The following is a 9,582-nucleotide window of genomic DNA, read 5'->3' as shown; positions in this document are numbered from 1 at the left end:
AGCCGAGCAGTGTCCCCAGGACCCCCTTCCCAGCCCAGATAGGGGCGGCTTCTTTGGGTGACCTGGCCCAGTGTGACCCCCCCGTTGTCTAGGGTGGTGTCTGCCCCCGAAGGGGAGTAGTAAGCATGCTGGTCTGAGGGCAGGACCGAAGTCCACAGAGAGTCCCTCTGAGTCCCTTGAGTGCGTCAGAGGCCCAGGGCCTCGAAAGGTCAACACCCCCTGACGCCAGTCACAGCAGTGAAAACCCAACTTGCTCAGCGAGGGTTTGTGGGGGGTGGCAGGGCAGTGCTGAGATCAGATCTGGATTCGTGCAGAGGTGGGTACGTCTGAAGGGAGAGGAGGGTCGGGGAGAGGAAGCCCGCAGCCCAGGGAAGGGTACAGGCCGCTGACTGGTGCGGGGGACTTAAGCTCCGGCCCCCCACAGAGCCCCATCTTCCAGTGTTGGTCAGGCGGTTAAAGGCAAGGGACAGAGGGTCCTGGGGCCCTGGAAGGGGGGTCTAGCGCCCCTCACATTCCCGTGCCCCCTCCCCCCTCCAACCCCCTAACTCCAGTCCCCACCACCACTTCCTGGCAACCACCCCCCCCCCTGCCGCGCACCCCTCCCCCCACGCCCCGGCTGTGTGTTCATAAACTTCTGCTTCCCTGGCTCTGCCCTGGTGGGTCTGTTCTCGCCGAGCTGCTGGCTTCGGGTCGCCCCTCCTAGGAGACGGGATTGAGTTCTGGCTGAGAGAATGGCCTCCCCACATGGACATTGGGCACTAGGCTTAAAGCCCTGCACTTGACCATTGCAGGAGTTTCGAGGCCAAACCCAAGTCTCCAGGGCTGGGAAGTCTGGCTTCGGACCTGCAACCTGCGGGGGACCCTGAGAGAAGATCAAAGGCCCAAACACCCCAGAGGCCAAGCGGGGCACAGCTGCGGGGGTGCTCATCTCTCCGTGAGCCCACAAACGGGAGGACGCCTTGAGGCTGGAGGTGCTTCGTTTCTGTCAGAGCCCCCTGCCGCGGGTGACCTTGGTTCTCCTGCTGCCAAGGAGAGTCCGTGAACGCGGTCCTCTTTCCAAGCCTAGTGAGGCGAGCCCCAGGACGCCCTCCGGGCGGGCCCCCGCCGCTGCCGGGTCCTGCCGCCAGAGGGCGCGCGGCCCTCCTCGGAGCCCCGGCCGGCCCTGGGCTGGGGCTCTGCAGCAGGGCTGCCGGCTGTCTGCAGGTCAGGTGGATTGGCCCTCCCCTGCGTCCACGGAGGGTTGAGGACCCCACTTAGCCATGGTCTGCCAGTCCAGGGACTGCTTGTCGCCCCAGAGGCAGGCTGACGGGAAGGAGAGTGAGCTGTAGGGGGTGCGGGGCCGGGCAGAGAGATGTGGAGGCAGCTGCCCCGCAGGGCCCTTCCTTAGCTTGGACACCGCCGCCACCCCCACCCCACTGCAGCTCCCTGGAAGCAGATGAAAGCGGAGTCCCCAGTAAACCAGCTGTGGCTGGCAGGAGATCCTAGAGGCCCTGGCAGGGTGGCTGGCTGAGATGGGTAGAGATGGCCAGAAGGACAGGGCCGGGGCCTGTGGGCAGGAGTGCATCACGTGCAAGGAGGCATCTGGCCTGACCACCCAGCATGAGTACACAAACTGGGTGGGACGGGCCCAGCCCAGGACAGCGTGGCCCCCGGGGGCAGATCTGAGCTCAGCGTGCCCCCATGAGTGTGAGGCGGGAGTCGAGGAGGCCAGCTTTTCAGCCGGCTGTTGGAGGCCGCGGGAGATCCCACAGACAAATGCACTAGCTGTGGAGGCGGTTGGCCATGACACTGGCACCGGCGCCAAGAGACAGATCTAGGCAGGGGTCCTGCATCTCGAGACCCGATCTGGGGGATGCATAATGTCCTGGAGGAGGGACAGGAAAGACGACCACTCCTCTAAGGGGTCCAGCTGCGGGCAAGATGACGTGGCCACCTTGCCATTAGGGCTCCCTGCCCGAGCTCACTGACCGGGACCAGCTCTCCTCTGACGATGCTGATGAGGACCAGGGGAGGGGTGTCAGCCCATCCCTGGGACCTCACGGCCAGAAGGTCACAGGACCACAGCCAGCTTTGGGGCCTGGCCACTGCACTCAAGGCCCCGAAAGCTGGCAAGTGACAGCCCCTTGGCCAAGGGGGTTAAGGCGACAGAGATGGGACAGTGAATGTCATCCTGGTCTCTTGAGAGGCTGCAGCCTAGAAGCCCAGGTGGGAAGAGACCGTCTCAGGCAGAAGATGTGGGGCGAGATAAGGGCAGGCAGAGGGCCCTGTGGTCAAGGTGGTCTCTCTTTGAACACGCTGAGCACAGCCTGGACCCTCTACCATCTACCGTGTCCAGCAGAGAATGTGCGGTTGCCCTGATGCACTCTGCCCCTCCCCCAGGAGCCCCCTTTGAAGAGACCGCCTGACTCCCCTGACGCCTGCCCCAGACCAGAGCGTCACTCCTGTGACCGCATCCCACAGGCCCCGTGTCACTCGGACTGTAGCAGTGTGCCTGCTTTCAACAGCTTTGCCTCACCAGGTGCAATCACTTCTGTGGGGTGTCACTCCCAAAGGGTTCTTCCTTCCGGAGCCTTCTACCGGCTGGGGGTCAAGGTGGCCTTGAGCGGGTGGGGCATCCGCTGGACCTTACTCTCTTGGCCCATGCTGGCAGTTGCCCAGCAGCTGTGGGGTGGTGGAGTCTTTAGGAGGACCATGAAGTTCCATCCTACCTTGATTGGGGTGGGGGTCTTATAGGGTGGCGAGTCCTGCAGGGAGTGGGAGCTGTCTCAAGCACCAGGGGCAGCTGGTGGGAGGCCCCAGGCCGTGGGTAGATGGTTTTGAGGGTGGTGAGAACACTGTTCCAGAGCTGAGGGTTTTCATAAGAAAGAGCACCCCAGGAGAGACAGGATGTGGTCTCCTGCCCATCTTTGAGAGACAGGAAGCCCTGCCTCCAGTGGCGTCAAAATGTTGGGCTTGTAGGGTGGACTTGGCCTTGAGTAGCCGAGGTCTAGGCTGGCTCCCTGCGGCCAGTGCCCTGGGTAGCCCTGCAGGGTTACAGAGCAGGCAGGTCTTCTCCCTTCCCTCTGGGAGCTGTCCCCAGACCCTGCGGCAGGCCTCAGGCTTATAGGTGATGGCCAGCAGGCCTGGGGCATATGTTGTGGGGAAGGTCTACCTCCTTGCTTTGGCTGGGCTATGGCCTGCAAGGTTCCTCAAAGACCCGTGGGCCCTAGGTGGCCCCATCTTACCCAGACGGCCTGGGGACCCCAGTGTCCAGCCGGTTGATCTCTTGTCCATAACAGACATTCTCTCTCCCGGGGGGGAACCAGGTTCGGGCACAAGATGGCTCCTAGGAGCCCACAAAGGGGTCTCTTTTCCCCACCCCCAGGTTTTCTGGTATCTTCCTCTGTGATCTCCAGGGAAGGCTTACCTTTGACTTGGGAGGCCCTGAGACTGAGCTGTGTGCACAGAGAGGAGGACAGGCGGCTGTCCCCAGGGCCTGCACGCGAGCAGCCGCCTGTCCTCTAAGGCCCAGTGTGCCGACTGCCCCAGCCATTCGCTTTGTGCCACTGGCTTTCCCTTTTCCCTTTCCCCTTTGTCCAATGGGGAGATGCCACCCCTCCCGTAAGTCTTTCGGGGAAGCAGGGCCCTGTCCCCTCCCCAGCTCCGGGGCTGCTCTGGTCGGAATGGTGGGGGCTGTGGTTTGTTCCAGATGTTTGTCCAGCTGGGGCCGTAGGGCCGCCCCTGGGTGTTTGCGGTCCCTCCTCTGGGCCATGCATCCAGTCGCCTCGCTGGCCTCTCCACGGGGCTGGCTTTGTTAAAGGGGGTAGCAGGGCTCTGTGGCTGACAGAGGGGCGGCTGCAGGGCCCGGGGTGGGGGCGGGGGTCTCAGGAGTTGTGGGAGCCCCGGGCTGAGGGGTGTCCCCCGAGCAGACAGACTGCCAGCCGATGGCCAGTCCGTCCGCTGGGAGACCAGGAAGGCTTGGGGAGGTCCCGGAGAGGCCCACCCGGCAGCAGGGAGCAGAGTCTGGAAAGGGACAGCGTCCCTCAGCCGTCTGGAAGGGAAAAGGGGAAGAAAGGGAGAAGGGAGAGAAAGTGGTTAAAAAAAACAGGTCAGTGGCCGATGGGGAGGGCTGGCGAAGGGCTCCAGGGGCCTGAGGGGGGAGCGGCAGGCAGGGTGGGGGCGGGGCCGGCCTGGCGTGCAGGGACCCGGCCCACGTGGGGGCTGAGCCCTCGCTGCGGCAGGGCTGGGGCCGGGCTTCCAGGTGGCTGTGGGCACTTGTGTGCCAGTGGTGATGCCGGTGGTGGGAAGACACTGTATTTACCCGCCTTCACCCTCTGAGTGTGAAAGACACAGACACCCGGATGCGGGTGCTACTGTTGCTGTTGCCTCTGTGGGTGTTGGGGGGCTGCGGGGGACTCGGAGGCTGGGGCTGCAGGCCTCACCAGCACTGGGGGCAGGGGAGAGGCTGGCGGAGGCCCTGCAGGCCCACAGCTCTCCTTCCTGCCTCCCCCAGTAGCCCCCCCACCCCCCACCAGAGCCTCAGCCTGGGTGGGGGTGGAGCTCGGCTCTGTGCCTGCAGGGCCAGCGGAGACGGGGCGGACCGCTCTGCTGCTCGGAGCCCTTGAGCTCTTGGCCGGTGCTGAGGGCCACCCCAGTGTCCTGCCAAGGTCACTGCAGGACAGTCTCCTCTGCAGGACGTCTGCTTAGGCTTTCACACCCGAGAGCCACAACCCTTCTCTTCTCAGCTCGGGCCAGCCCAGCCTTGGCTTAACGTTGGCTGGTCCACCGCAGTGCCCAGACCAGACTGTGGTCATGGTCCTCGGCCTCCCTCTGCTCCAGGCCCTGCCGCCCCGTCCCCAGCCAGAGGGACCCTGTTATCCTCTCGGTCAGGTCGCACACTCCCTTCCCTGCCAGACTGAACATGTGGCCTGACTCCCCCGTCCACGACACCTGGCCCACCATCCGTGGTTTCTGTGTCCCTGCCTCTCACCTCAACCAGGTTCCCAGACACTCCAGGAGCTCCCGTCCAGCCCCTCTGCCCTCTCCCTTGCCTGGACATTGTCCCCACGTGTCCCCACAGCAACCCTTTTGGCACCGCGGGCCCCTCTTCTCCCCGCAGCACGAGGCTCCTCCCGCACCCTGACCCTAACCCGCACCGGGGCCCGGGGTAGTTCCTTCAGCAGCTCCCTCCTGTCTCCCCGGGAATGCTGCCTCCTCGGCGCCGTGAGCCGGTGTTTGCTTGCCCCTGTGCCCTGTGTACAGTGGCCGCTCAGTCAGGACTGTTGGATGGACATGAAAGTCCCTCACACATGTAGAGGGACAGCAAACTGCTCCTGGTTCCACGCGTCGCCCCCACACTGGTCTCAGCCACGCGGACATCCGTCAGGCAGGGCCCTGCCTGCTCGTCCTGCTGGGCGCCTACTGCCCCTTCCCCGGGGGGTTCCTGACCTTGCGGGGCCCAGGCAAACCCCCAACAAGTCTGCTGTGCGGCGGGGCTGCCAATCCCCGTGGCAGGGGGCAACCGTAACCCCACGGTACACCTCAGGGAAGCTTGAGGACATCTGCGACCTGGGAGCAGGGCGGCCCCTCAGCCCCCTGGACCCCACCTCACCTCCTGTAACAGAAATGACGACTCACTTTCCGATGCCTCGGGGGTGGGGGGCAGCGTCTCCGGAGGCCACCGGCTGCTCGGCCCCAAGCAGAGGTGCGTGCACCAACCCCGCTCAGGTCTCAGCCCTGGCCCGGGCCCAATGCACATCCTCACCACAGTGGCACCGAGCCCTGTCTCCTTCCCTGTGCGGCCGTCAGGCGGCCGTGGCTTGGCCTGGAGCCCCTCGGAGTCCGGGCACACATGATCTGGGGTCCACTAAGGGGCATGTGGTCTCTCCTAGAGCGAAGAAGTTCCTGCTGTCTATGGGGGGGGATGGTATTACGGGGTGAACGTTGCCCCGTCCCCGCCAAAAGTCACATGCACACAGAACCCGAGAAGGGGACCTTACATGGAGATGAGGGTTTCTGCGGACATCGTCAAGTTAGGAGGAGGCCTTCTTAGACGGTGCTAAAGCCGGGAGGACGGCATCCTTGCAAGAAGGGAGGAATATGGACGCAGGTGGCACCACAGAGAAGTCCCCGTGATGACAGAGGCCACAGGCCAAGGCGTGCGGATCGCAGGTAGCCGCCAGCCGCGGGAGAAGCCTGGAACCGAGCCTCCCTCAGGTCCCCCAGGAGGATCCAGCTGGGCCTTGCCTTTGAATTTCTGGCCTCCAGAACTGTGAGAAAATAAATTTCCATTATTTGAAGCCACCAAGTCTGTAGTAACGTGTTACCACGGCTGCAGGGAAGAACGCACTGGGCTGGTCTCCGGAGGGTGTGGGGGAGGCCGGGCTCAGAGGGGCCCGTGTCTCCAGAGCGCCGCCCTGCTGGCCGGGAGCGAGGTGGGCGGCTTGTGGAGCGGGACACGGGTGGCCCAAGCTGGGTGCTCATCAGGCTGGTGGACACACATTTCACCTCCAGGACGACGCACAGTGACGACCCGGCCCAGTGATAACGGTGCCATTCCCCTTTTATTCTTTTTGGATGAGAGTCTTGAAAAGTAGAATTTCCCAGGATCCTCGTGTTTGCAGGAAGACAAGGCACACGTCCTGTGTTCACTCGGCCAGGCCGGTGCTGTGCCGTAGAAGGAATGATATTTAAACTCTGTGCTCTCTCTAGAAAACGGCATCACAAAGTCCTGGTCGTCTGGAGGGGAGGCCAAAGAGCAGGCAGCGAAATTATGTAGCAAGAAGCAGAATGGTTGGTGGCGTCCATTATTTTTTTAAAAATATCATTTTCTGGACGGTTTGGATGCTTTTAGAAATTTGTGATTTCTTTTCCCGTCCTGAATATGCACTTTTGTTCCCGATTTCTACCTGTGATCTTGTGTTTGTTTCTGGAGGGGCCCCTCTCAGTCTGCACGGGCTCAGACTTGACAAGGCTGGACTTGCTGCCTTTCCCGGGGAGCACCTGCACTGCCCCGTGTTTTCCGCATCCACGCAGGACCATCTGGAGGCCGCCTCGCCAGTCGCACCCAGGGTGCAGGGGACAGGGTGAGGACTCGGGTGTGGTGCAGCCTCGGGGCCACGTGGCCCTCAGGTGGGCCCTGGTAGGGGCCCCTGTGGACCGTCCAGGGGACTCACGACCCTCTCTGCCCCTCCTCAACGTGCAGGGGCCCGCTCTCCCGGCACGCACCCGTCCCTTCCCGGCTGTCCCACTGGTGGCCTCTCGAGTATTGTGTATGTCATCCCACGCCTCCAGTGAAGGGGACTTGTGCACTCCTACTTTGGGGTGCGTGTTTGTAATTCACGGAGACTGCGTTGGGCCTGTAGACCTCACTCTGCTTCTGTTTTAGCCTAGAAGCTGATGACGGTAAATGATCATTAAAAAAAAAAGGTTCTCCTGTGGTTTCTGCTTGATGAGTGTGGGACTCCGTATGGATGAATGGCTTCAGATTCAAAGGGTCGTGCTAAAACCTCAGGTTGAAATGGTCGATTTATTGACTCCTACCAGTGCCTCTGTCATTCCTGGGTTTACATATTTTACCCATTTATTTTTAGGTTCATAGGTACCGACATTCGTCCTATATTTCTGTTCTTGTTTTTACCAATATTTCTATTTTGTTAGGAATGGGATTGATAATTCCAGCTTTTGGTTCATACTTGCTTTTTATGTTTCCTACCCTTTTATTTCCAACCTATTAGTGTCATTTTGTTTAAAGTGTTATCTCTTGGGGCGCCCGGTGGCTCAGTGGGTTAAGCCTCTGTCTGTCACATAAATAAATAAAAATCTTTGAAAACAATAAGGTGTTATCTCTCACCAATCATATATTGTTGGATCTTTTTTTTTTTTTAAAGATTTTATTTATTTATTTGACAGAGATCACAAGTAGGCAGAGAGACAGGCAGAGAGCGAGGAAGGGAAGCAGGCTCCCCACTGAGCAGGGAGCCCAAGGTGGGGCTCGATCCCAGGACCCTGGGACCATGACCTGAGCTGAAGGCAGAGGCTTAACCCCCTAAGCCACCCAGGCGCCCCTGGATCTTTTCTTTTAAACCCAGTTTGGCCCTGTCTTTTAATTGGTGAGTTTTACCCATTCACATTTATTGTGAAGGTGTTTATTATATAATTACTTTGGTTACTTATTTATTTTTATTTATTTATAATTTTTTTAAAGATTTTATTTATTTATTTAACAGAGAGACACAGAGAGAAAGAGCGCACAAGCAAGGGGAGCAGCAGGCAGGGAAAGAGGATCCCTGCTGAGCAGGAGCCCTTTGTGGGGCTCGATCCCAGGACCCTGAGATCCTGACCTGAGCCGAAGGCAGGTACTCAACCGACTGAGCCACCCAGGCGCCCTGTATAATCACATCAGTTGTAAGTCCTGTCATCGGGGCTAATTGTGCTTGCTGTTAAGTTCGTTTATTTTGTCACCTCATTTAATATTTTGTATTCACTGCACATTCTTTGCATCTATCTTTTTTCTCTTTTCCTGTTTCTGCTAGGCAGCTCTTTCTGCTGGTTTATGCAGTTATGTTCTGTTCGGGTTCTCACTGCGGCTGCGCGGGACCCCCTTCCTGCTCACTTTCACGGAATGATTTCTTAAGCTTATTTGTGCCTCTTCCTTCTGACGAGAGAGATGTCTCAATGTGTTCTCACGGCCTTCCCTCTCGGTCTCACGGTGCTGGTATTAATCTACAGTTTCAGTTCTAGATTGTCAGTAGATTGCCCATAGATTGTAGATTGTCGGTTCATTCTCTTTAGTCATTGTTTTTTGGAGGAAAGTAAGCTTGCTTGTAACTTCCGTCTTTTTTCTCCTGTGTTTGGGTCTCCCTTATTTGAACACGGCCTCCAAGAGTGATTCCAAAGTCCATTTTGGATGGAGTGTCTGAAGACTTCATGTGCCTGAGAAGATCTTTATCACATCCTTACACTGAAATGATAACATTTCAAGTACAAGTTATTTTCTTTCAGTAGTTAAAGGTATTATGCCATTGTCTTCCTGAATTCAGACTTGTCTCTGAGAAATCTGATGTCACTTGAGATTTGGGATTTCTCCCTTGCCCCTGAAATGTGTGGGTGCAGGCTTGCCTTCTCCCTCTCCCTTTGCTGGGGGGCTGTCTGGGGCCCCTTTACTGAGAGTCTCCTTTTCTTGGGCTTCCTTGGGTAAGTTTCTCCTCTACTGCCTATATCTTTGAGAGCTTCTTTCCTTCTCTTTTTCTGGGAGAGTTCCTCCATCGGATCTGCCTCCCTCTCTTGCTGTTCATTCCATCTGCTATTTCTTGGGCCAACAATTATGGTTTTATTCCCGACCTTTCCAAGCAGATGTTTCGATGACTGTCCTCTGTGAGTGTCCTTGACTCTGGTGTTAGTTAGCCCTGTCCCCAGAGGTGGACGTGGCCCAGTTGGCTGGCTGTCTCCTAATGATACAAGTAGCAGGCCATGAGTCTTGAGGTGGTCAGGTCTGGTCCAGGGTTGGGGGACAGGCCAACCTGGAGAGGGGAGGGGTGAGCCCCAGGGGGTAGGCTGAGACCGCCTACTCCATGCCAGCCCCTCCCTGTCGGCTGTCCTCCC

This window comes from Mustela lutreola, chromosome 15 (assembly GCF_030435805.1).
Source record: "Mustela lutreola isolate mMusLut2 chromosome 15, mMusLut2.pri, whole genome shotgun sequence".
In the NCBI taxonomy this organism is placed as follows: Eukaryota; Metazoa; Chordata; class Mammalia; order Carnivora; family Mustelidae; genus Mustela; species Mustela lutreola.
This window is presented reverse-complemented; position numbering follows the sequence as displayed.